The 27,523-nt window shown below is 43.3% G+C and overlaps 1 pseudogene; it reads right to left on the bottom strand.

Annotated features, from left to right (window-relative positions):
• Positions 1-649: 649 nt before the first annotated feature.
• Positions 650-17,376, bottom strand: LOC127776921 (phenylcoumaran benzylic ether reductase Pyrc5-like; annotated as a pseudogene).
• Positions 17,377-27,523: the final 10,147 nt, after the last annotated feature.

The raw sequence follows: 27,523 nt of genomic DNA, 5'->3' as shown, positions 1-27,523 counted from the left end.
CACTACGCGCTTACGGAAGTTGTGGTTCCTATATTCTCCTTAGTGGGCCTAAAATTATATTTATGTGGCATATGTGTTTAGAAGTTTATCTGTTTTATATCCCACTAAACTCGGGGGCATTTTGGTCATTATTAATTAAGTTTTAGGTTGAGCTGAACGGTCGCACACGAAACGAGAGATCTTCAGGTCATGATTAATTGAGTATTAACTATTATAAACTTCAGAAAGTGGGTATATTTAACTTTTAAAAAAATAAGTTTTATATAAAAATTTTTGTACGAAACACATTGTTTAGCGGTATATGGAAAGCGTGCTCAAAATAAACTATGAAGTACCTGCCCCCCAACAGCGGATAAGAACGCACCCTTAGCCCTGTTATTGCATAACGGAGTATTACTTACGAGCTATTTGGTGCAGAGCTAATCCAGGAAGAAATTGCTCTTGTAACCTATTCGCCACTCCAAAATTCGTTCCCATGTTAATGGGATAATTTGTTTTTTTTTTAAAAAAAATCTGGAGAGATTCAATGTTTAAGCTCTCTGCCGATCCAAGGTCCAATGCTCACTATACAGACTTCATTCAATCAGTAGAAATCCACTTATGCAGATGAAAAAAAAAGCAACTCTTGATTGCAATCAATGAATGATCCTTACAAAAGCCTGTTTAGGTACTCATCAACGGTAGTGTATTTGATGTCTGGGTATATCTGAGTGGCCTCTACTCCGACCGTTGGTTTGATCTCAAAGTTGATGTGATCTCCATTTATATATACAGAATGAAGTATGGCCAGATCGATGCTTAGTGGTGAACACTCTGCAAGACCAAATACAATGATTTTTATATATATTCCAACTATATAGACACTATTAAGATTTGATATATAGCAACAATCAGACAAGTATAGAATTCATTTCCATGGTGTTTCTTTAAAAAAATAAACAACATTGTTAACTTATTTCAATTATTCAAAACAAATATGTAGTAAATGGGAAGGTTTAATTCTAATTGGAATATTTTATAATCTCATATTAGTAATTTCAGAGTGATATTGGTATATTGTTGTGATGGAGTCGTGATCAAGTGCATGAGTCTATCGAGCAGGATATAAATCGTGGTGTCCACAGTAATAATAACTTTGGGCATTCTAGTTTATGCAAAAAAAACTTATACTTCTATAATCTAAAAACTGTTGGAAACAAAAATGGAACATTCAGTTACTGAGCCTAGTAGCAGCAGTACTGACTTCTGATTTGCTTGAGGACTGCCTCTTCAGTGAGATATGTAGGATCGAATCACAAGAACTAAGCCAACCAGAGGGGGGTGAATGGTTGGTATACCCAAAAACCGAAAACTTTTAGCGGAAATAAAAGGTACCCTCGAAATCGATGGATCGCGGTCTGACCGAAGTAGTTGTGTTGTTCTGACCGCTTGATGAACGTCGGTCTGACCGACGTAGATCGATCGGTCGAATCGCCGAAAACGCCTGCCGCCGACTCCTGTCGCCGCCGGTCTGACCGCCGTGTGCCCACCGGTCGGACCGCCGCGATGCCGCCGGTCTGACCGCCGGTGCGCCGCCGGTTAGAGCGCCGAAACCCAGTGAACCACAAATCGAAGAACTCTTAAAGTAGATAACGACTTTATTACTTCTCTCTATGTTTGCAAAGTGCACCAACAGTACTCCTTACAAAAATTTCGACTAAACTCGAAACCCTAACTCAAAACTCAACTCTATTGCTCTCTAAAACGATACCGGGAAGCCTCACGCTTCCCCTCTATTTATACATGAGGTAGGCAGCCTAAAGCCACGAACCAAACTCATACTAGGAGTCCTAAACACCTTAGGAAACCCACTAGTACAAGAAAGAAACTTTACATAACCAATCGTACCAAATTTGGACTCCTTTCAAATTCAACTCCGCATCCCATATGCACACAATAACTCCATCGTATGCCATATGGAATCTCCATCAACCACGTGCATCAACTCTAGTCTAAGTATCCCGCATGATATCTGACCACAACGGACGTTGTCTTATCCCCAAGCCGACTCCCGGTCCATCACCACAAATACTCTCCCGAGACATCGAGTCACCTACACATGGAACAAACAAAGAAACCATATTCCGAGACCAAGCTATCTCCAACTTGACTCATTAGCAGCAAACAATAGTATTACATACGTATAGTATCCATCTAGAAGTCATAATCATGAAATAAACTCGGATATCCAAATAAACAACCCGAAACCAAAACCGACACACTGTCGGCCGGTCAGACCGCGGGCTGCGCCGGTCTGAGCACGCATTACACGCCGGTCTGACCGGCTACCAGAGCACGGTCTGACCGGTCACACAAAATGATAAAATCTTGCGATCACCTGTAAATCCAATCATCTCCAAAACCACTTTGTGAATAAATTCTAAATAACAAAACCAATAATCTCCAATGCCCAATTGTTCATCACAGAATAATAATCAAAAACACCTTTGATTTTACAATCTCCCCCTTGATGAACACATTGGCAAATCCATAAAAATGTTTTGGTGTTTGAAAAATAAAAACAAAAGTGGTAAAAAGCACACTTCGTACAAACGTACACATCGTGCTCGAAAAATCCAAAAGAAAACTTCTCCCCCTTTTTAAAAGAAAGAAATTCCCAATTGAACCAAAAACATGCTCTTCTCAACAACTCTCCAAAAAATTATCTTGCTTCTCCCAAAAATCCAAAAATTTTCACATTACTTCTCCCCCTTTTGACAATGATTTCATCAAGCATAGGAATTATATTCATTAATGTTCAAGAGCTTAGCATACATATAGCATATCATGTCATGTGGTGCAATAAAAAGAAGATGAACCCATCTATAACATAACAAGCATGCATTAAAGTATAACCATGAACCAAAGATTTTACAATTAAGCTTGAATCAACAATCAGAATTCATGATTTCATATGATTTATAATGCAACATCTTAACAAGCACATAGGTTGAAGAATAAACACTAAACACATATACCTATTGCATTTATCACTCTTTCTCAAATAACCTTTAGCACAAAATAACCAAGAGAATTTTTTAACTTTTTCTTTTTCTTGAGCCTTTTTGCTCATATTTTTCTCTTTTATTCCGAGTACGTCCCTGTCGTCAAGACTGTTTCCAGGGATTCGGCACCCATTATTTTGCTCACATCGAATACGTCCTTGTCGTCAAGACTGTTTCCAAGGATTCGATATTCATTTTTTTCATACTTTTATTCTCTTTTTCACAATGAGCAATTAAAGCTATTTGAGGAATAACAAGTCAATAAAACATATATATATATATATATATATATATATAGCATTTATAGATCAAACCATATGCTAGCATCAACATTGCATATTTTCTTAATTCTAGTAGAATTTAGATGTCATGCATCATCTCCCTTAAAAGCAAATTCTAAATCTCATGAAAAGACTAGAATACATACAAGCTATGTGTCACACCCTGAAAATCGCTAAATTATAAAACGTTGTGAAAAAGGAATTTTTAGAAATTATTTAATGATTAAAGCAAGTGTGTGAATAAAATCTATGAAAATTTTGAACATTAAGTTGATATAGATAAAATTGTATTAAATATTTCTAATGTCCAAGTATTTTCTGGATTTTTCCCAGAATTATTTGAGCATTGGAAGTATTTTTAATAAATGAAAGATCATTCAGTGATTAATTTAATTGGAAAAGTAATTAATAATTCTTTCTTTTTCCTCCTTTGGTTGTGAATCATTCCCGGTACACTCTCCCTGTCTGCGGTTCGTTGTATCCGCTGACCTCTTTGCGCCACGGTTTCGTTTTGTATGAAGAGCCGAGTCTTATTCTCTTTCCGGTACCGTTTCCTTTTCCTTTCCCAAAACGGCACCGCATCTGTTTCCCCCACCTTTCCTTTCTAGGCAACCCCTCCTCCCGTATCTTTTTCCCCTCCCCCTCTCGGCCTCTCCCAGCCGTGCACGCCTCCCCTGCCCTCTCCCCTCCGAGTCCCTCCCTCTCCCCCTTTGCCGTGCCTCCCTTGGCCCACCTAATCCTATTCAATCTTCCCCTATTTAAGCCGACCCCTCCCCATCTTTTTCCTGTTTTTTTTCAGCCGCACCTAGCCTCCTCCTCCTGTTTAGCCGCCGCTGCCCTAGCCGCCGCTGCCCTAGTCGCCACTGCCGCTAGCCGTCACCCCTCGCCGTCATCATCTTGGTCGTCGCCGTCGTCTTCTTCGGTGAGCTCTCCTCTCTCCCATGTCGTTTACCGGTGTAGTTTATCCCTAGGGATTTAATCTAATCTAATCTAATCTGTTGTTTGGCCCTAGCGTCGTCATCGTTTCCGTGTGTGTCGCCGGATCGTCATCATCGACCCTCCCTCTCCGGTCGCTTTGGTTCGGTGAGACTTCTATCCGTGTCCCCTCGGGTTAGGTTTCAATCCCTCGGTCGTGTCACCGCCGCTGTTGCTCTAACCCTAGCGCAGCCGTTGCTGTGTCGCTAGCTGCTGCCCTAGCGTCGCCGCTGCGCTAGCTGCCTTGTTGCCGCCGCGTCGCTGTTTAGTCGTTGTACGTCGCCGTCGCGCTGCTGCTGTAGGTGTGCCACCGCAACCGCTGTTGTGCCGCTGCCATGTGTTAATCCAAGCTATCCGATCTTGGTCAACTCGGTCGAGATTAATCTCAGCCGTCCAAAATCGATATAAATCCGTTCTTTCTTTTCAATGGCATATTATTCCTTTTTAATATATGTCATCTATCAAATATGATATAACCTATTTCCGGTTTTAATCTTTTGTCTCAGCTATAAGTCATTTGTAAATTGTTTAATCAATTTGGAATAGTCTTTTCTTTAATAGGTTTAATTGGAATTAAATATTCTAAAATTCATATCTAATTCATACGAACTCGGAATGAGGTCGTTCAAGTCTCATAATTCATCTAAATTCAGGTTATACCTATTTATGAACTTTAATTTTACTGTTTATTTGGTTTTTATTAGTGTTTTTTCTCATTTTTTGTTCTAGGTTTAGTTTTCCGTTGTTTCGGAGGATCGTTCGATCGTTGGAGAAGTTCTTGAAGACGAATTGAAGACGCTTGTTTTCAAGGCAAGTCACACAGATCCCAAACAACCCTTTGAGCATGTTGAACCCATTTAAAGCTATTGTTTTATTTCAACGTATGCATTATTTTCGAATGTCATCGGGTAGTGAGCCTTCCCATTTGATTATGGCTGAAGATGACTTTATTTTCCTATGGGTTATAATTTGATTAGCTTGGACCTTATACATTGGATTGGTTCAGCTAAATGCTATATATATATATATATATATATATATATATATATATATATATATATATATATATATATATATATATATAAAATTGCTTAGCCATGCTTAGAAACATTAGCTCATTAATGGGATGAATCATATATACTACATTATTACTTATGGTTATATTTAATGGTAGCTCACGATGGTCAATCGTGTTATGATAATTAATTGATAATTAAAATATGATTAATGGTGGGTTGTGAGCACATGGTTTTGAAGGTCGTGCTCATGACAATTAAGGACCGGTTCACGAGCTACTGTTGTGAGACATTAACCATGCCAACCACAAGCCAGCGTGGGCAACGGCTTTACCTTTTGTATAGCATAGTTCATTACGGGGTGCCAGACTGAGAAGCAACGAGAAGTCCGTGGGGGTCGCTGGGGAGTCCATGCCTCTGGTTTTTGAGGGGGTGATTATGATCCAGGAATGGTGCACTGTGGTGAGTTGTGTTGTGCGAAGGGTATTGTCACGATTTCCTCCTTTGCAGTGCTGTGGTGGTACTTTAGGGCATGGCAACAAGTGTGGAATTGTGTCTTGTGGGTACAGTGGTACATCTCTGGCCAGAGTAAAACTATTCGAATAGCCGTGCCCGCGGTTATGGGCGTGTCTAACAATGTTTTTCGTGATTAGTCCCACACTACTCATTAATGGTAACAATGTGATAATTAATTTGACTCCTGGTTTGGAATGGATAATTCCTGGTTTGGAGGTTTGATCTGTACGACCGGGGTTGGTTGTTCAGGTTTGGTTGGACCTGTGCAGCATTGGGGTGTTGTTCAGTGTTGATTAAAATTGATGATTAATTACTCTACTGTTTTACTTCTCTTAAATCTTTGCTAAATGCTGCTTTTGCAAATGAGCCTATATTATGCCATCCTTTGGTATCCTTGTGCACTTGCATATTTGCTGTGTGGCTTGTTGAGTATGTCATATGCTTATTCTTGCAATAATCATCAAACCTCAGTTGAAGAAAAAGGATCCAGAAGGAGAAGACCTTTGGCTTAGATCCTAGTTGAGCTGTCTGTGGGAGTGGAGCTGAAGCTTCGCTAGATTTTATTTTCTGCTGCAGTTTTCTTTATGGTGAGGACTAAGTGCCTCTTATGTAAGTATTTATCATTTTAGTTATTTTGATGAATCTGTATATTAAATTGTCAGTTTGTGTTCCTCGGCTGATTCCTGGACGAGGGTTTTAATGCACAAATTAGTTTAGGAATTACTTGTGAATTTCTGGGCGTGACAAGTTGGTATCAGAGCCATCTCGACTGTAGGTCAAGCCAAATGGTTAAGCCCATAAGGACGAGTCTTTGCAAAAACAAAAATCTATTTGCAAAAGTTTGTTTTCGTCCTTATCCCATTGCTCCTTGCAAAAGCTTTTCTCATCCTCCCTTCCCCGTCTTTCAACTTGCTTTAGATGAATCCCTACAAGGAGAGGTTGGAAAATATGATGGCACGCTTTGATGAAATCTGGGGTGATGTGCCCAAGAAGATTGGTCAGATTAATGAGAGGAGCAACACAAGAAAGCAAGGCATTTTTCTAAAGGACTAAAGTATCTATTCATGTTGGAGACCAATTGCATTGCAAGACAGCCGTTACTCTCATTTCTGACAAGGAAGATCTTCTCCAACTATCATTTACTAGTGAGGCCGATTGTTTCTTCTATGCTCGTGAAGGAGTTATTTACGAAGCTTTGTGTCATCTCCGGCATCATCTCAAGGATCGTCTCGAGAATCCTATATATCACTACCATCTAAAACATGGTGATGATTTTTGGATGATTTGTGCACATAGTCGGGGAGGAGAGAATCAAACTATGGTGCAGATGACTACAAGGTTGGATGCTATTGATAACCTCCACACTAATTACAAGACTCAAGCCATAAATCATTTTAGTTATTTTGATGAATCTGTATATTAAATTGTCAGTTTGTGTTCCTCAGCTGATTCCTGGACGAGGGTTTTAATGCACAAATTAGTTCAGAAATTACTTGTGAATTTCTAGGTGTGACACTATGCTAGAGACAAATAAACCTTCAACGTTCTGCTAACAAAGCTCTCTTTTCTCAATTTTTTCTCATTGTCATATTATTGCTTGATAAAACCATGAGGTACAAACTCCCCCTCAAACCATGCCAAAAGGATGAATTACGCCCAATTCACCACGAAGAAAAGCAAAGCGATTAGAATCCAAAGGTTTAGTGAAAATATCAGCAATTTGCAACTTGGTGTCCAAAAACTGCAATTCAACATCTCCTTTCTCAACATGATCCCTCAAAAAGTGAAAGCGAATATCAATGTGCTTTGTGCGTGAGTGTTGAACAAGATTCTTAGCAATATTGATAGCACTAGTATTATCACAAAAGAGAGGTACTTTCTCAAAAGTAAAACCATAATCTTTCAAAGTAGATAAAAGCCAAAGAATCTGTGAACAACAACTAGCAGCAGCAACATATTCAGATTCAGCAATTGATTGAGCAACACTAGATTGTTTCCTAGAAGACCATGCAATCAATGATGTACCAAGAAAATGACATGTTCCACTAGTACTTTTCCTATCAATTCAACAACCTCCAAAATCAGCATCTGAATATCCACTTAAACATATAGAAGATGAAGTAGAATACCAAATTCCAAACTCAAGTGTATGATTCAAATACCTCATTATTCGGTTGACCGCTTGACGATGTGAAGCACGAGGAGAAGCTTGAAAGCGTGCACACAAACACACAACAAATTGTATGTCTGGCCTAGAAGCAATTAGATACAACAAAGATCCAATCATAATTCTATACTCCTTTTGATCAACAGCTTCACCATCTTCATCAGGATCCAACACAGCTGTAGAACCAATAGGTGTAGAAATTTGCTTGCAATTCTCCTTCTTGAACCGTCTCAAAAGATCCTTCGTATACTTCGTTTGATGCACAAAAGTACCTTGAGGTGTTTGCTTAATTTGCAATCCCAAAAAGTACGATAACTCACCCATCATGCTCATCTCAAATTCCCTGCGCATAGTCTTAGCAAAATCTACAACCAAAGCATGAGTCGAACAACCAAAGATGATATCATCCACATAAATCTGAACGAACAGTTGATTATCACCATGCTTAAGAACAAAAAGCGTTTTGTCAACCTTTCCCATTATAAAACCTTTCGCAAGCAAAAAGTTCTTAAGCCTATCATATCATGCCCTAGGAGCTTGTTTCAAACCATACAAAGCTTTAGACAATTTAAAAACATGGTTGGGAAAATCAGGATTTTCAAAACCTGGTGGTTGTTTGACATAAACTTCCTCCTGTATAAAACCATTTAGAAAAGCACTTTTCACATCCATTTGATACAAATTAAAACCTTTTGAAGCAGCAAAAGCCAACAAAAGTCTAATTGCCTCAATTCTAGCAACAGGAGCAAAAGTTTCATCAAAATCCAAACTCTCAACTTGAGTAAAACCTTGAGCAACAAGTCTAGCTTTATTTCTCACAATCAAACCATCCTCATTTTGTTTATTTTTGAAAACCCACTTGGTTCCAATAATGTTATGTCCAGAAGGTGGTTCAACTAAAGTCCAAACTTTATTTCTCTCAAAATTTTCAAGTTCTTCATGCATGGCGTTAATCCACGATTCATCAGTTAATGCATGTGACACATCTTTGGGTTCAAAAGAAGCAACAAATGCAGAATTTGCACAAACATCATGAGTCGTTACCTTAGACCTTGTAGTCTGCTCACCTATATTACCAATAATTTGTTCCGGCGGATGTCGTCGTTGAATGTGCAAAGGAGCAGCAACTTCTGAAGTTGATCCATGTTCTGTATCAGTACTGGTCGAAGTTGTAATCTCCGGAGGACCATCTCGATCAGCATCAACAGAACCCTCAGCCGACGACCCTGGCGGGTCTGACCGCACGTCATGCGCCGGTCTGACCGGAGGTGTGCCGGCGGTCTGACCGGCCTGGCGCCCGGTCTGACCGGCCGAGCCGACCTCGTCGTCGTCGTCGTAGTCGCTCTCGTCTTCAAAAATACGACCATCCTCCTCCTGAACTTGTGATAGTGTACCTGCAATTTCATGTCTTGTACCAGGACTAGCCTCATCAAAAGAAACTTCACAAGTCTCCACGATTTTGTTAGTCCCCAAAATAAGTACACGATAGTCACGAGTATGTGCGGGGTAACCAAGAAACAATCCATCGGTAGAACGTGCCTCAAACTTATCCAAATTTCCAGATTTCAAGACAAAGCACTTGCAACCAAAAACACGCAAATGTGAAACTTTGGGTTGATGACCAAATCGAAGTTCATAAGAAGTTTTTCCAAGTTTAGATCTCAAGAAAACCCGATTTGAAATAGCAGTGTTAATAGCCTCAGCCCAAAATTTTCTAGGAGTTTTATATTCATCCAACATCGTTCTAGCCATCTCAACCAAAACACGATTTTTCCTTTCAACAACACCGTTTTGTTGAGGAACACGAGGAGAAGAAAATTCATGTTCAAGACCTCTTTCGTTGCAAAATTGTTCAAATGAAGCATTTTTAAATTCACCACCATTATCGCTTCGAATTCTTTTTAAAGAACCAAGAAATTCAAGATCCAATCGAAGAAACAAACCACGAAAGTGTTGAAAAGCTTCGTCCTTAGTTGCCATAAAGAAAACCCAAGAATATCGAGAAAAATCGTCAACAATATCCAACACATACCACTTTCCTCCAACAGATTGCACTCTAGCTGGACCAACAGTGTCCATATGTAATAGCTGTCCCGGTGCATCCGTCATCACAGAAACAATAGGAACATGTGAAGTAGAAACCATCTTAGCATGACGACACGGTATACAAACCAAATCAAGATCTTTCTTAAGTTTAGGCAAACCACGAACAAGATCCAAACCACTTAACCTAGTAAGATGATCAAAACCAACATGTCCAAGTCTACGATGCCAAAACATCACATCTTTATCAAACTTAGCAACCAAACATGTTATCACAGGTGAAACAGGATTTTCAAAATCAGCTTTAAACACTCTTCCATAGCGAGAAATATTCAGCACAGAATCACCACAAGAATAAAAAACTTTACTTCCAGTTTTCTTAAAGTGAACCTCAAAATTTTCATCAACAATTTGTGAAACTGAAAGCAAATTGTACTTTAAGTCCTCAACCAAAGCTACATTCTTCAATTCAAAATTTTCATTTACCTTAACCAAACCTGTAGCGAGAATGGCACTTGTAGCAGCATCACCAAAGATAATCGATTCAGTCTTAGATGCCTTCTTTAGGGAGGAGAACCAATTTTTATCACCGGTCATGTGCCGCGAACAACCGGAATCCACAATCCACACGTTCTCCTTCCTAGCCACCAAAGCCTACACACAAGCAGAAGTCGAAGCCTCAGTACTAGGGTTAGATGATAATAAAAATTTAAGAATCCAGTACTGAGGCACACGACTAGAAGATCCAATAGACAAATATCCACGTGCAAAATCAATTTTAGAATTTTCAGAAAAATTCCTCCGAGGCTGGTCTGACCGAGGTACAGTGGCCGCTCTGACCGAGGCTTCACCGCCGGTCTGACCGGTGGTCGGTCTGACCGAAGCTGTTCAGCCGGTCTGACCGGTCGCCGGTCTAACCGCGGGACCCACTGCAGTCTGACCGGTGTCCTCGAGGGAAAACCTGATTTTTGCCACTTTGATTTTGCAAAAGCAATCTCTCTCTCCTTTTTCTGTTTATGAGCTAATCTGAAACAAAAATCAACAATATGTCCATCTTTGCCACAAAAAGAACAAGTATATTTTTCACGTTGTTTAGACACATTGAAGTATATTTTTCACGTTGTTTAGACACATTATTAGAGCAAGAAGATTTAGCAATACAAGCAGAAACAGGAGATTTTGCATGCACAACATTGGATTTTGAAGAAGATGCATTCATGGTAGACATGATACCAGCAGATTTAAACACAGTTTTATTAGTATCATGTTTAATCAAAATCTCACCACTTCTAGCACCAACACCTAACACAACAGGAGGATGTCTAGAATTATGAGCATAAGGATCAAAACCTAAACCACGGTTATGTGTGCTAACCTTTGATTGATCCAAAATCATGTTGAGGTTCTTTTTACCATCAGAAAATCTTAGCAAAGAATTTTTCAAATAAGAAACCTCTTTTTCCAAATTAGCACAATTTTCATAATCTACCATGACACCTTTGTTTTTACGACATTTGGGGCAAGAAAGCACTTCATTGTTTTTCACAACATCTTCCATGTACTCAACACGACCTAAAGCATCTTTTAGTTTCATCTTATTCAAATTACATGTTGAGCAACATGAGGTTGTTTTAACTTTTTAGCAGAAATCATGTTAAACATCAAACTAGCATGAAAGGCAATTTGATATTTTTGCAACAACTTTTTAGTTAAAAACAACTCATCCAAAGTGCGTGTGTGCAAAGCAAAACTACAAGCAAGAGAAGATCTATTTTTCAAATCATGTGCAGCATTAACATCTCTAATTTTTGAAATCTCGTTCATTAAAACCTCACAATTTTCACAATCATCATCATTAGGAATAAGATATTTTAATCTATCAATTTCAGATTTAAGAGATTCAATGATAAATTCCTGTTTTCTATACATCTTCTCACACTTCTTATTTTTTGCACTCAAAATATTAATAGCTTCCTCAAAAGCACTCACCTCATTGTCTTCATACTCTGTGTCAGATTCACCATGCGCCATGAAGCAAACATCGGAGACGTTCTTTCCCTTGTCATCATCTCCACTTTCACCATCTACATTACTTAGTGGCTCGAAGGGGGCACAAACTTGTTGAAAAGCCTTCCTAAGATTCTCCATCTTCCTCCCTTGGTAAGAACCCTTCGACTTGTTGTTGTTGGGCTTGTTGTTGTTGGTCTTCTCACCATCCTTGTCTTCTCTTTTGCCTCTCCCAAGCTTAGGACAATGCGAACGAAGATGATCAATTGAACCACATTCAAAGCAACGATTTGGACCACCTCTTTTCCTGTTCCTGGCATTATTCATAGCTCGAGCAATTCTGTTAGCAACCAAAGCCAAATCCTCCTTCTCGATTTGTTCGAGTTGATCATCGGATGTGGCATTAAAAATAGCAAGAAAAGACGACTTAGATGAAGAGGCATCAACATCCAAAGAGGAAGAAGAAGAAACCAAAGCACTCGATTTAGAATCAACTTTGCGAGAAAGAACATTCATCTCATGTGTTTTCAATTTTGTATAAAGTGAATCCAAAGTCAAAGTAGACATGTTAACAGACTCCTGAATAGATGTAACTTTCATCTCCCAAATAGACATGTCGAGACCACTCAAAAAGAACCGAGAAATCTCAGATTGTGGATAATTAGCATCATAAGAAGAATCAACAGATCTAAGATCACTCAAAATTTTATTAAACCTAAAAAGATAGTCATCCAAAGCTTCTCCAGGTTTCATCTCAAATTTAATGTACTCCTTTTTAAAAAGATCTCGACGAAGCTCTTTAATGTTATTTGTTCCTTGATGAAAATTACTCAAAGCAACCCAAATCTCATGAGCAGTTTGAAGATGAGCAACACGATCATAATCCGAACGAGAAATACCACTCAAAAGAATGTTGCGAGCTTTGCAATTTTGTTCAAAAGCAGTTTTTTCAGCAGCAGTATTAATAGCTTCAGGAATCACATAAGCATGAGAAACTTTTCTCCAAATATCATAATCTTCAGCCATAATATAAGATTGCATCCTACTACACCAATGAGAAAAATCCGTTCCATCGAAAACATGAGGCTTAGTTGAAAACCTAGCAGGAGTAGCCATGGCAAAAACTCTAGATCGATAAAATTCGAAAGAAGAAAACAAGGCTCTGATACCACTTGTAGGATCGAATTACAAGAACTAAGCCAACCAGAGGGGGGGGGGTGAATGGTTGGTATACCCAAAAACCGAAAACTTTTAGCGGAAATAAAAGTTACCCTCAAAATCGATGGATTGCGGTCTAACCGAAGTAGTTGCGTCGGTCTGACCGCCTGATGAATGTCGGTCTGACCGATGTAGATCGATCGGTCGAATCGCCGAAAACGCCTGCCGCCGACTCCTGTCGCCGCCGGTCTGACCGCCGTGTGCCCACCGGTCAGACCGCCGCGATGCCGCCGGTCTGACCGCTGGTCCGTCGCCGGTTAGACCGCCGAAACCCAGTGAACCACAAATCGAATAACTCTTAAAGTAGATAACGACTTTATTACTTCTCTTTGTATTTACAAAGTGCACCAACAGCACTCCTTACAAAAATTTCGACTAAACTCGAAACCATAACTCAAAACTCAACTCTATTGCTCTCTAAAACGATACCGGGAAGCCTCACGCTCCCCCTCTATTTATACATGAGGTAGGCACCCTAAAGCCACGAACCAAACTCATACTAGGAGTCCTAAACACCTTAGGAAACCCACTAGTACAAGAAAGAAACTTTACATAACCAATCGTACCAAATTTGGACTCCTTCCAAATTCAACTCCGTATCCCATACGCACACAATAACTCCATCGTATGCCATATGGAATCTCCATCAACCACGTGCATCAACTCTAGCCTAAGTATCCCGCATGGTCTCTGACCACAACGGACGTCGTCTTATCCCCAAGCCGACTCCCGGTCCATCACCGCAAATACTCTCCCGAGACATTGAGTCACTTACACATGGAACAAACAAAGAAACCATATTCCGAGACCAAGCTATCTCCAACTTGACTCATTAGCAGCAAACAATAGTATTACATACGTATAGTATCCATCTAGAAGTTATAATCATGAAATAAACTCGGATATCCAAATAAACAACCCGAAACCGAAACCGACACAGTATCGGCCGGTCAGACCGCGGGCTGCGCCGGTCTGACCGCGCATTACATGCCGGTCTGACCAGCTACCAGTGCCCGGTCTGACCGGTCACACAAAATGATAAAATCCTACGATCCCCTGTAAATCCAATCATCTCCAAAACCACTTTGTGAATAAATTCCAAATAACAAAACCAATAATCTACAATGCCTAATTGTTCATCACAGAATAATAATCAAAAACACCTTTGATTTTACAAGATAGACTCTCTCAAAGGTCCTCCCCACCTTCTTCTCCCACAGGGAAACGAGATCGTTCATTGACAGGGCATTCTCTGGTGGCCTTATATGCAGGACCTTGTTCAGCATCCTTGGATCATCCACTCCTTTGATGGTAAACGTTGCAATGTCCTCCTCGTCGACAAATATTGCTGAAACATTTCGCAAAGAACGAAGGCCGGCCATAGTTCAGTGCATCTTTTTTTTTTAAAAAAAAGTTTGTGAATATCCATGCAGAAATGTTGATCAATGATCAATACCAGCTCTGAAGTAGCTAATCAGTAGTCCCTCCATCCTAAAAAGACTCAATTTTTGAGTTTTCGTGTCTAACGTTTGACCGTCCATCTTATATGAAATTTTTTTATGATTAGTATTTTTATTATTGATAGATGATAAAACATAAATAATACTTTATGCATGGCTTATCTTTTTAAATTTTTTCTTATTTTTTCAAAGAAGACGGACGGTCAAACATTGGACACTGAAACTCAGGAATTGAGCTTTTTTTGGGACGGAGGGAGTATATAACTAGCCATATAGGTGCGCTTTGCGTGCCTTTTGATTCTATTTAAGACTTCTGTGTATGGTCTATTAGTTTACATTAGCTTTTAAGAAGGTTCTGATATAAGTTAATTTGGTATGGATTGTAAGAGAAATCACTAGAAGCCACCTTTGTTCTCTCTCTTTGAATCATATGCTTAATTAGGAGGAGATACAGAAACCTCTGGATATTTTCATATGTTTAGTCCATTTGTGGTTTTTTAATGCATGCACTCTTTCGATCCGATGACCATTGTTTATCCGAACTCTTCATCGACGGCTAATATATTTTTGATGACATGGCACATCCTCGTGTAAGAAAGCTTACTGCTTTCACTAGTATAATATAAGATAAGATAAGTTAAGATTAGTCTGATTTTGCTTTTTTCCTTTAAAATGTTTGATTTTGCTCTTGTGGAAACAAAATCCATTGTCTTTTTTTTTTTTCGCAAGCGTGCATGAGAACTATGCATCATTTTACATTAAAAATTATTTTCTCTCGAAATCCATGATGAAAAAATCCTTACTATTTGGCTTCTGCGACAAAAAAGAACAAGAAAATACTCCAGAAAGAAAAAAATGTTATTGAGAAATTACTTTGAGGTAAATATATTTTATATTAAAAATTTTACTAATTATAAGCACCAAATTTTACATTATAAAATATAATATCTCTAGGCTCTTTAAGGATGGTAAATTTACCTCAGCGCTGCATGCATCTACACACATTCAGTGTGATGTTATCGAAAAATTAAGGGTCTGTTCACTTTAATGCCATTTTCAACCTTACCAAGTTTTGGTAAAGTTAAAAAAAAAAGTGACTACATTTAGTTTGCTGCCAAATTTTGGTAACTATATAAGAAATCCTGCCAAAATTTTGGTAAGTTACCAAAATTTTGGCATAATTACCAAAATTTAGACAATACTAAAATTTGGTAAGTTTTTTTTTGCATCAAAGTGAACAGGAACTAACTAAAGATTTGTTACTCCGTTTTCTTTTTACCTTTGGTGTTGCCGTCTCCCAGAATGACAACCTTGTCAGCTGGGAGGCCGCTGGCTCCAGGCTGCACAAGCGTGGGGAGATAGTACCCCGCGAAAAAGTTGCAGCTGACGAACGTGTAGGGGATCCCCTCGGCCTCCACTGTTCGCCGGATCTGCGCCTCGACGTCGAAGGTCGCCTTCGCCGGCTCGACGATATGCGCGTGGTCGGCGTCGTTGCCGAAATCCGACGGGATGAACCTCTGCAACTTCCCAATTATTTACAGCTTGATCAGTGTATATATACAGAGCCAACGGAAGCAGGGGCAGCAGATCGACATGAGGGCGTTGACCTTGATGTTTCCGGCCTCCTTGATGGCGGCGATGATCTTCATCTGTTCGCCGACGTCATGGTAGCCGACGACCGATATCGCGACGTCGGCGGCCCTCACCGCCTTCACCAGGAGATCGTGGTCGCCGATGTCGCCCTATATGTGTGTGTGATCGATTCGGATTTCGGACGACAAGCATGTTATTATTTCAGACGCAGAAACGATCGAACAGCTGCACGCGAGGTACGGTTGTACGCACCTGCAGGATGGTGACGCCGGTGTCCCTGAAGCTCTGCAGCAGCCGCGCCCTGGAGCTGCTTCCTCCGCCGCCCGTCGCCGGAGGAGGCAGCGCGGTGGCACGCACGAGGGCGGAGGTCGGGTGGCCGGCGCGCGCTCGTGGCCACGATGAACTTGCCGAGGTGCCCTGTGGAGATTATGGTTACCCCATATCTACATGGCGGTTATATTCCAGCTAGATATACGGTACCAAATATAGATTATCTTTATGAGGACTCGGGTTGGATTCTAAACTTGTATGTCAAGAAAGTACCCGGGATCCTAGTCGGTTACGATTGTATTTTATCTGTAATCCCATATTCCGTTAGGATATGGACTGTACTTTGTATTACGGATCTCTTCCCCTATATAAGGAGGGGTCCGGGTTCCTCTCGGGACGATTCTTTTTCTCCCAATCATACAATCAATAACACACTCGGCGGAATCATCCCCGGACAGGAGTAGGGTATTACTTCTTGAATAAGAAGACCTGAACCTGTATAAAATTCCTTGTCTCCAAACCCATCCACTTTTCTAGCTTGATAGCCACCCCCTTTTATTATTGCCGAAATCTTGTTTCGACAGTTGGCGCGCCAGGTAGGGGTAGCGTCAAGTTCTCGCCGACTAAGTGCGATGGGTTTCGTTTCTGGCATCGACGACTTCGCCTTCCCTCCCGGGCAGGCGTTCCGGTTCGGCAGCCTCAACTTCATCACCAACCACTTCGGCAAGATCTCTCTCCTTGACTCGGACTCAAACCAGTCGGGGAGAGACCAGGTCCCCGTGCCATTCGGTGTTCCGAACTCGGCCGAGGCCTACTCCAAGATCATCTCTCCCGAGTCGGCTTCAAACCACTCGGACGAGATCCAATCTACTCTTCCGCGACCAGATCAAGACGACGGGTCCTACCCCTCAATCCCGATGAAAATTCCAGATGACTTGGCCGCTGTCTTCACTGCCAAGACATCTCCCACTCGAAGATCTAGGCGAGCTCCAGCTTCGGCCCCGATCCAATCTAGATCCAGAGAGATTGGCGTTATACTCCAACCTCTTGGAACAGTCTCGACTGAAGAGTTGGATGGTTACCTTAGCTCTCCCGGCGTCAGTTCTCGACCAACCGAGATCCTCGACTACGACGATTTCGGCTACCACTACGACCACGGCGACCTCGACAACTTCGACGACAGCTATGAGGATAACTACACGCCTCTCTTCTTCGGCGTATTCATGGCTGACAACGAAACGGAGGAACAGCGCCAAGCCCGAGAAGCGGACCAAGATCGCGCACAGCAAGAAGCTGAACGTCGCCGACTGGAGGAAGAGCGACAGCGACAGGAGCGAGAACGACTACAGCGTGAGCAACAAGATCGCGAACGGATTGCAAAGGAGGCTGAAGATCGACGACAACGCGCCTTGGAATCTGGGCGCCGAGCGAGAGAGCTCATTGGGCAACAAGACGTCGACGGAATTGCGGTCTTTTGCACCCCCCAGCAGAACGCGGTTGCAGCAATCACTCTCCTCGACACCCTCCTCAAGGAAGATGCGCTCAACCAAGCTGTAACACCCTGAAAATTCGACCGACAAAAATCTAAACTCTAAAAATACGGATTTTCAAAAACTTTTTAAATTAATTGCATCATGCCGATCTTATTCGCCTATTTTATTTGGATTTGATCTCGAAGTTTATTAATCGTGAGTAAAGAATAGTTAATTAGGAATAAACCTTAAAAAAACAAATTGGTAAAATAAATATAAATTAAAATAAAGATTAGGTGTGGATAGGAATAAATAAAATATTATCGCGACCATATTTGGATCAATTAAATTTAAATACGATGGAATAAGAATTAACCCTAATTAAAAATTCAAATAAATTATATAAAAATAAAATATGAGTAATATTAATCTAGGGTGGATTCATTAGTTAAAATAACACAAATATTGATTAAACTTCCTATATGCAAAAATTAGGAATTGTGGAATCAAATTTATATGGGAAATACACTAAAATCGGGATAAATAGGAAAAGTCACTATTCATTGCCCCCTAGGTGTTCGATCGCGTCCCTAGCCCTAACCCCTCCCCTGCCGCTCGCGCTGCTCGCCCGCGCGCTACTCGCCCGCCGCGCCGCCATCGCCATCGTCACCGCCGCGTCGCTGTCGGCCTCGAGCTCCGTGCCGCCGCCTCGCGCCTTGAGCCGCCGCACGCCGTCGCCATCGTCGCCTGCCGCCGCGCGCCGTCACCATCACCGCATATCGCCGTCGCCATCCCATCGCCGTTGCCGCGCCGTCGCCGTCGCGTCCCGCCTCGCGCCGCGCGTGCGTCCCATCGCCGCCTCGCACCGCACGCCACCCCTGCCGCGCCGTCCCGTCGCCTCGCGCCGCGCGCCCGCCGCCCCGCGCCCCGCGCCGCTGCCACATGCCGTGCTGCCTCGCGCCCCGAGCCGCCCGCCCGTTCCATCGCCGCTCGCCCGTCGTCTCGCCCCGTCGCCGTCGCGCCGCGCTGCCGTCGTGTCGCCGCCCGTCGCGTCCCGCCCCGAGCCGCGCGCCGCCGCTGTCGCCGCCGCCGTCGACGTCCTGTCGCCGCGCGTTCCGTCGCCGCCTCGCGCCCCGCGCCGCCGCGCCGCCGTCGCGTCGCCCCTTCCCTTCTCTTTCTTTCCCCTCCTCTCCCCTATAAAACTCCACCCTCTCCCCATTTTTCCCACTCCATCTCCCCCTTCCTCTCCCTTTTCCCCTTCTCCACACGCCGCCGTTGTCGTGCCGCCGCGCCGTCGCCCCGGAGCAGCCGCGCCATGCGTCGCCGCCTTGCGCCGCCGTCGCCGACGCGCCGCCCTCGCGCCGCCGCACCGTCGCCTTCGTGCCGCGCGCCGTGTGCCGTCGTCGCGCCGCTGTCGCCGCTACCGCCGTCGGTAAGCCGCCGCCTCCTCCCCTTGCTCGGTCGCCGTCGCCGCCCCGGGTAGCAGGGAGTCGAGAGAGAGAGAGGGGCAGGGAGGAGCCGGGAGGAGAAAGAAGAAAAGAAAAGAAGGAAGAGAAAAAGAAAAGAAAAGAAAAGGAAAAGAAAAAAAGGGGGAAAAGAGAAGGAAATAAGTAGGAAAAATTAGGAGAAATTTAGGACACTTAAAAATATTAGAATTTAAGTATAGGATTAACGAAAATATAGTATTTGCAAAATAATGCTATAATCATAGATGTATTTAAAAACTAAACAATTAGGTGAATTATATAGATTATTGTAGATTGTTTTTAATGATCTCTACAAATGATCAATTCGCGGTAGTAATTTAGATATAATTAATTAGATGAATTCTTATAGGCTATTATAAATTATATTTGGGTAATCTCTATAAGAAATCGATTCACGATAGAAATTCGGATTTAATCACTAGGAATTTTAGACGTATATTTAATCATTTAGTCACAGACTAAATTAAATCGTATAATATTATAAGATAATTTTAGGATTCCGTCCGATGTTTAGCTCGCAATAGAAATTTCTAACCAAATATATGAATATAATACTCGGGTAGATTCAATCAAAAACTTATGCTAACCAAATATTTACACCCGCAAAATAGCTTAGGATATATAAATCGAAATTGGGTTTGCCCTAGTCCGCGAATAGTAAAGTTAATATAAAAGAATCGACTTTCGCGTTCGACTTCCATTTGGATTTATTTGGGATTTTTATTTGAATTCTAACCGAATTCAAATCAATTTTCGCACGTAACTATAGAGCCCGAGGGAGCTGCGGATCCAAGTGAAGGCCAAGACCCGCAAGACTTTGAGCAAGGCAAGTCATCACTATTCTTTGAACATGTTGATCCCAATTGCGAAATTATTTTGTTTACAAATAAAATTGCATGCAATGATGAACATCCTACTTGTGATTGTGCCATGCCTTGATTATTGTTTACCCCTTATTCCTTCATAACCATGTTTACGTATGAGTCCCTAGTCAATTATGACAATTGCTTAGAAATGCTATTCTAGAATTATGCATACTCATATTTATCAAATGCTATATGCTTGGGCAATTACCTTTGGGAAGGTAATTGAGATGCGGCATGTGGAGACATGAGCGCCACATTGCCATGATATTGATAACATGATTTGTGAAAGGAAAAAAAAAATAAAACTAAACAACTATTTTCGACTGGGGCGGACGGAGGATTTGGGTGGTATCTGGAAAAGGCTAGTACCGTCCCCGGTCAATTAAGGACCGAGCCATGAAGTTAAGCATGAAACGACCCCCGTACAACCGTACTTCTCGAATGGGTATAGACCTAGCGGATTAGATAGCCGAGCGGAGGCAGTATCCCTGCATAGATGGTTCACCCCTGAGTGAGGCAGGTGCGCTACGATGGGACAGCCGTTGAGGTAGGGCCAAGAGGCGTGCCCTACATCGGTGTCGCCATTGGTAGGACTGCCAAGAGTGTGTGAGAGAGAGAACTTAATTTGAACTATAATTTAATATGTGTGTGAGACTTCTCTTTCCCGGGAGCGCCAGAACTCCTCTCACTGCTAGAAACATGGACACCTAGAGTGCATGAGGATTTAAGTTCATGGAGCGGGTACTGCCAATGCGAGGTTATCGAAAAGCTTTGCCGTGACGCGTCTCATGTGTTGGGACGAGGCTCATGTGTTGGGCAGTTGCGGAGTGCGGGTAAAGTGTACATCCACTGCAGTGTGAGTAAACCAAATCTATTCGAATAGCCGTGCTCGCGGTTATTGAGCACCGGGACATGTATTACACTTGGCTAGACTCTAAATTCTTAACTTGTGTGGGATGGGATATTGCATGATGATTTTTATGCTGATGGAGCCACTTCCTGAGAGGTGGGAATGTGGACGTCCTCAGAAAACCATAACGACTCGATGGCGGGAAGCTATCCTTGGGATCACAATGGATGGTGGACAGAACCGTCATTGTTTAATATGAACACTGGTACTAAAATTTGATTAGTCTGTGCTAGGTCTTAGGCTTGCGAAAAGAATTACAAAACTGGCTTTTCGCAAAGGAACCATAGCTATCCTTTGAATACCCCTATCATGTGCATTTCTTGCTGTGGTGGCTTGCTGAGTACGGTTGGTACTCACCCTTGCAAATATAAAATTAATCAGAAGCGGGAGATGAAGCTTCGGAGGATCCCTATGCCTACTACCAGGAGGGAGAAGAAGACGATGGCGCTCAGTAGGTCTTAGTTACGGTCGTTGCCTGTGGCAATGGCATGCCGCTGCCTGAATTCCGCTGCCTCATCTATTTCTGCTTTTGTATGTATTCCGGACCGCTCGGTTCGATGATTTAAGAGAATGCCTGCGGGCTTATGATGTAATAATTAGCACTAGACTCTCGTGTATGTGCTTTTGGTATTTCAGCTATGAGCTCGTGTGTACCAGACTACTTGATCCAGGGAAATGGTACTGTTTACACGAATGATTCCTGTTATAGAAACGGGGGTCCACACATGCTGATCGTGTTGTCAACATCTTGAACCAGACGAAAACCATGATCGCTGCCTCGGTTCCAGCCAACTCCGCAAGCACCCGCACCCCGATTGATAGCCGAGTCCCTCACCTCCGATCTCATGATTATCATCAGCCAAGCCTCAGCATCATCGGCACAGGATCTAGTCGCAGGAGCAGGGGTCACGACGAATGATCTGTTCACTCGCCTCCCGAACGTCACAGGGAGCGCCGAGTCGAACGGCCTCGCTCTCCACATCACCAGCGTCCCGTCGACCTTCGCGACACGATCAACCAGCACCGTGCAGCACGAGGTTACCGCCATTCACCAAATCGCTACGACGACGACGTGGATGGAGTAGCCGCCTTCACTAATGACCTGCGTCGAGTGGATTGGCCAGCCGGCTTTAAGCCGACTGGAATCGAAAAGTATGACGGCACCACTAATCCGGAGTCTTGGCTCACCGTCTACGGACTCGCAATCCGTGTAGCAGGAGGAGACAGCAAGGCCATGGCAAACTATCTACCTGTGGCCCTAGCAGACTCCGCCCGATCCTGGCTCCACAGACTACCCCGTGGCATGATCGGATCATGGGCGGAACTTCGTGATCACTTCATCGCCAACTTCCAGGGCACCTTTGAACGCCCCGGCACATAGTTTGATCTCTACAACGTCGTTCAGAAGTCTGGAGAATCCCTTCGAGATTACATCCGACGCTTCTCCGAACAACGCAACAAGATCTCCGACATCACCGGCGACGTCATCATCGCCGCCTTCACTAAAGGCATTCGCCACGAGGACCTAGTCGGCAAGTTCGGACGTAAACCTCCCAGGATGGTTAAGCAGATGCTTGAAAAAGCCAACGAGTATGCCAAAGCCGAAGATGCTATCACCGCGTCCAAACAGTCGAGCACCACTTGGAAGCCAAAGAAGGACATGCCGACCGCATGAGGGAGTGGAAGTAACAACCACAAGCAAGCGTAAGCCCGAAGAACTTGGGGCGACCACCTCTCCATCTTCCCGACAACGTCCCCGCGTCAACACCTTCGACAAGATAATGAACTCCCAATATCCGCATCATCCCAACTCCAACCACGTGGCCAAAGATTGCTTCGTCTACAAACAGTTCGCGGAGCAATACGTCAAAAACGCACGTAAACCTTCAGATGGAGCTCAAGGCACATCAAAGAAGAAAGATGATGAAGACGATGCCCCGACTGGTTTTCAAGATCATCGCAAAGAACTCAATCACATCTTCGGCGGACCCCTGGCTTATGAGTCTAAGAGAAAATAGAAGCTGACAGAACGGGAGATCAATGCGGTTCAGCCTAACACGCCCCAATATCTTCGGTGGTCAGAGATAGCAATTAAGTTCGACCGCTCGGATCATCCTGACCGAGTGGTCTACCCGGGGCGGTACCCCCTGGTACTAGACCTAGTGGTTCGCAATGTCAAGCTCCGACGGACTCTCATCGATGGTGGCAGCGCACTCAACATCCTTTTCACTAAGACCCTGGACGATATGCAGATTCCTCGCACGGAATTAAAGCCGAGTAATGCACCCTTCCACGGTGTTATCCCAGGATTGTCAGCTACACCACTCAGCCAGATCACTCTTCCAGTTACCTTCGGCACTCGGGAGAATTTTCGCACAGAAAATGTTTGTTTCGAAGTTGCTGATTTCGAGACAACATATCATGCTATACTTGGACGACCGGCTTTAGCTAAATTTCTGGCCGTTCCACACTACACCTACATAATGATGAAGATGCCTGGTCCTCGAGGAGTCATATCACTACGGAGCGACATCAAGCAGGCCGTCACATGCGACAAAGAAAGTTGCGAGATGGCCCAAACCCACGAGACTACTCTCGCCCGCGAAGAGATTCGACTGGCTACGACCACAGCAAGCGAGGGAGAAGTGCCTACAACCAAGCTGACGAAGACCAAAGAAAGTGATGCCAAGACGAAAAAGATTCCCTTACATCCCTCCGATCCTGATAAGACTGCTGTAATAGGCGCTGAGTTAGATTGTAAATAGGAAAGCGCGCTCATCACCTTTCTTCAGAATAATAAAGATATTTTTGCGTGGAAACCATCCGATATGCCTGGTATCCCAGAGAGGTGATTGAGCACTCTTTACATGTTAAGGAAGACGCCAAACCCATCAAGCAACGACTCCGCCGTTTTGCACAGAATAGGAAGGATGCGATCAAGGAGAAATTAACCAAGTTGTTAGCAGCAGGCTTCATTAAGGAAGTCCTTCATGCCGACTGGCTGGCTAACCCAGTCCTGGTTCGGAAAAAGACGGGGCAATGGCGCATGTGTGTCGATTATACTGACCTCAACAAATCTTGTCCCAAAGATCCTTTTGGGTTACCTCACATTGACCAGGTGGTTGACTCAACGGCCGGCTGCGAGTTACTCAGCTTCTTGGACTGTTACTCGGGATATCATCAGATCCGACTAAAAGAATCCGACTGCTTGAATACCTCGTTTATTACGCCCTTTGGGGCCTATTGCTACATCACCATGCCCTTTGGATTGAAGAACGCAGGAGCAACCTATCAACGCATGATTCAAAGATGTTTTTCAACTCAGATCGGTCGCAATGTCGAAGCTTATGTTGATGATGTAGTCGTTAAGACCAAGCAGAAGGATGACCTGATTGCGGATTTAGAAGAAACTTTTACAAGTATTCGTGCTTTAAAGATGAAACTAAACCCGGAAAAGTGCATCTTCGGAGTACCGTCAGGAAAGTTGCTCGGATTTATGGTATCTCAAAGAGGCATACAGCCCAACCCGGAGAAAATCAACGCCATCCTCAACATGAAACCGCCAAGCTCCCAAAAAGACGTCCAAAAGCTGACTGGTTGCATGGCGGCGCTCAGCCGGTTCGTCTCTCGACTCGGCGAGCGGGGGATGCCCTTCTTCAAGTTGCTGAAGAAGACTGACAATTTCCAGTGGGGGCCCGAAGCACAGAAAGCCTTTGAAGACTTCGAGAAATTCCTCACCACTCCACCGGTTTTGGCCTCGCCACATCCGCAAGAGCCGCTACTGTTATATGTGTCGGCGACCTCCCAGGTTGTGAGTGCGGTCCTAGTTGTCGAGCGTGAAGAGGAAGGCCATGTTCAAAAAGTCCAACGTCCAATTTATTTCGTTAGCGAGGTTTTAGCCGACTCCAAGACATGATATCCTCAGGTTCAAAAGTTACTATATGATGTCTTAATTACCGTCAGGAAATTATCTCACTACTTTCAAAGTCACCCGGTCACGGTTGTCACATCGTTTCCACTCGGGGATATACTTCACAATCGCGAAGCAAATGGACAGATCGCGAAGTGGGCCTTAGAGTTGATGTCTTTGGACATATCGTTCAAGCCACGAACTTCGATCAAGTCACAAGCTTTAGCTGATTTCCTTGCCGAGTGGACCGAGTGCCAAAAAGACATGCCAGAGGAAAAGATGGAATATTGGACTATGCATTTTGATGGGTCAAAGAGGCTCACAGGCACTGGAGCTGGGGTCGTCTTGATTTCCCCGACTGGAGAAAGATTGAGCTACGTATTGTGGATACATTTTTCTGCGTCCCATAACGTGGCGGAATATGAGGCGCTACTCCATGGATTAAGGATTGCAATCTCTTTAGGCATTTGCCGATTAATCGTCCGTGGAGACTCCTAGTTGGTTGTTAATCAAGTCATGAAAGAGTGGTCATGTCTAGATGATAATATGACCGCTTACCGACAAGAGGTACGCAAGCTAGAAGATAAATTCGATGGACTCGAGCTCACCCATGTCCTTCGACATGACAATGAGGCAGCCGATAGACTGGCCAATTTTGGTTCAAAACGGGAAGCAGCCCCTTCTGATGTGTTCGTTGAGTATCTTTATAAACCAACCGTGCCCAAAAAAGAAGCAATTGAAGCCATGGATACTCAAGGCGTAAGCATGATTGAAGCCGACTGGAGAGAACCCCTCATAAAATTTTTGACCAAACAAGAACTCCCTCAAGACAAAAATGAAGCCGAGCGGATTTCCAGGCGCAGCAGACTTTACATTATTCATAAAGCTGAACTATAAAAGAAAAGTCCATCAGGAATACTGCAACGCTGTGTATCTTTGGAGGAAGGGAGACAATTGTTGAAGGATATACATTCTGGTATTTGTGGTAATCATGCTGCTGCACGGACCATTGTCGGCAAAGCTTACCGGCAAGGTTTTTTCTGGCCTACAGCTGTGTCCGATGTGGACAAGATTGTGCGGACATGCGAAGGTTGTCAATTTTTTGCCAGACAAACTCATTTGCCAGCCCAAGAGTTGCAAACCATCCCGTTGTCCTGGCCGTTTGCGGTCTGGGGGCTTGACATGGTCAGCCCATTTAAAAGGGCAGTTGGCGGTTACACGCATCTCTTTGTGGCTATCGACAAATTCTCCAAGTGGATTGAGGCTAAACCGGTCATTACGATCACAGCAGATAAAGCTAGAGATTTTTTCATCAACATTGTGCATCGGTTTGGGCTACCTAATCGGATCATCACTGATAATGGCACTCAATTCACTGGCGGAGCATTTAAAGATTTTTGTGAAGACTTCGGCATTAAAATTTGTTACGCCTCCGTGGCACACCCTATGAGTAACGGACAAGTCGAGCACGCTAACGGCATGATACTACAAGGGATCAAAGCACGAGTTTTTGACCGACTATGCCCCTATGCTGGCAAGTGGGTAGATCAGCTGCCGTCCATACTTTGGTCTTTACGCACTACTCCTAGTCGGGCTACCGGCCAGTCGCCGTTCTTTTTGGTTTATGGCGCAGAAGCACTGTTGCCGAGTGAAGTGGAATTTGAATCACTACGATTTCGGAACTTCAATGAGGAGGACTATGAAGAGGGCCGAGTGGACGACATCAACCGACTAGAAGAAGCCCGAGAAGCAGCTTTAATTCAGTCGACTCGATATTTGCAAGGGTTGCGCCGTTATCATAATCGGAATGTTCGATCGCGAGCCTTTTTAGTCGGTGACCTGGTTCTGCGGAAAATTCAAACAACACAGGATCGGCATAAGTTATCTCCCTTATGGGAAGGACCGTTCATAATTGCTGAAGTCACTCGGCCGGATTCTTATCGACTCAAGCACGAAGACGGTACTCTCATCAACAACTCTTGGAATATTGAACACCTTCGTCGATTTTACGCTTAGGCATTTCGTTTGTATCTTTCCTCTTTGACTGCTAACTTCAAGTTTTTCCTTGAAGTTTTCAGTCAGGGGGCTACTATAATAATAATGGAGTGTGATTTTTATCAATTCAATTTGCTTACTTGATGTATCATTGCCCTGTTTGATTTCTTGGCTTAGTCAATGAGGACTGAAAGTTTTTTAACAACTTTTGCGGGTTTTAGGCTCAACAAGGTTTGACAAAAACTTTTAATAAATCAGGAACTAAGTTAAGATATTAAGCACAGCATAAATTC

The sequence above is a fragment of the Oryza glaberrima genome, chromosome 6, assembly GCF_000147395.1.
Source record: "Oryza glaberrima chromosome 6, OglaRS2, whole genome shotgun sequence".
Taxonomy (NCBI): Eukaryota; Viridiplantae; Streptophyta; class Magnoliopsida; order Poales; family Poaceae; genus Oryza; species Oryza glaberrima.
Note: the sequence above shows the minus strand (reverse complement) of the source record. Positions and strands in the feature narration are given on the sequence as shown.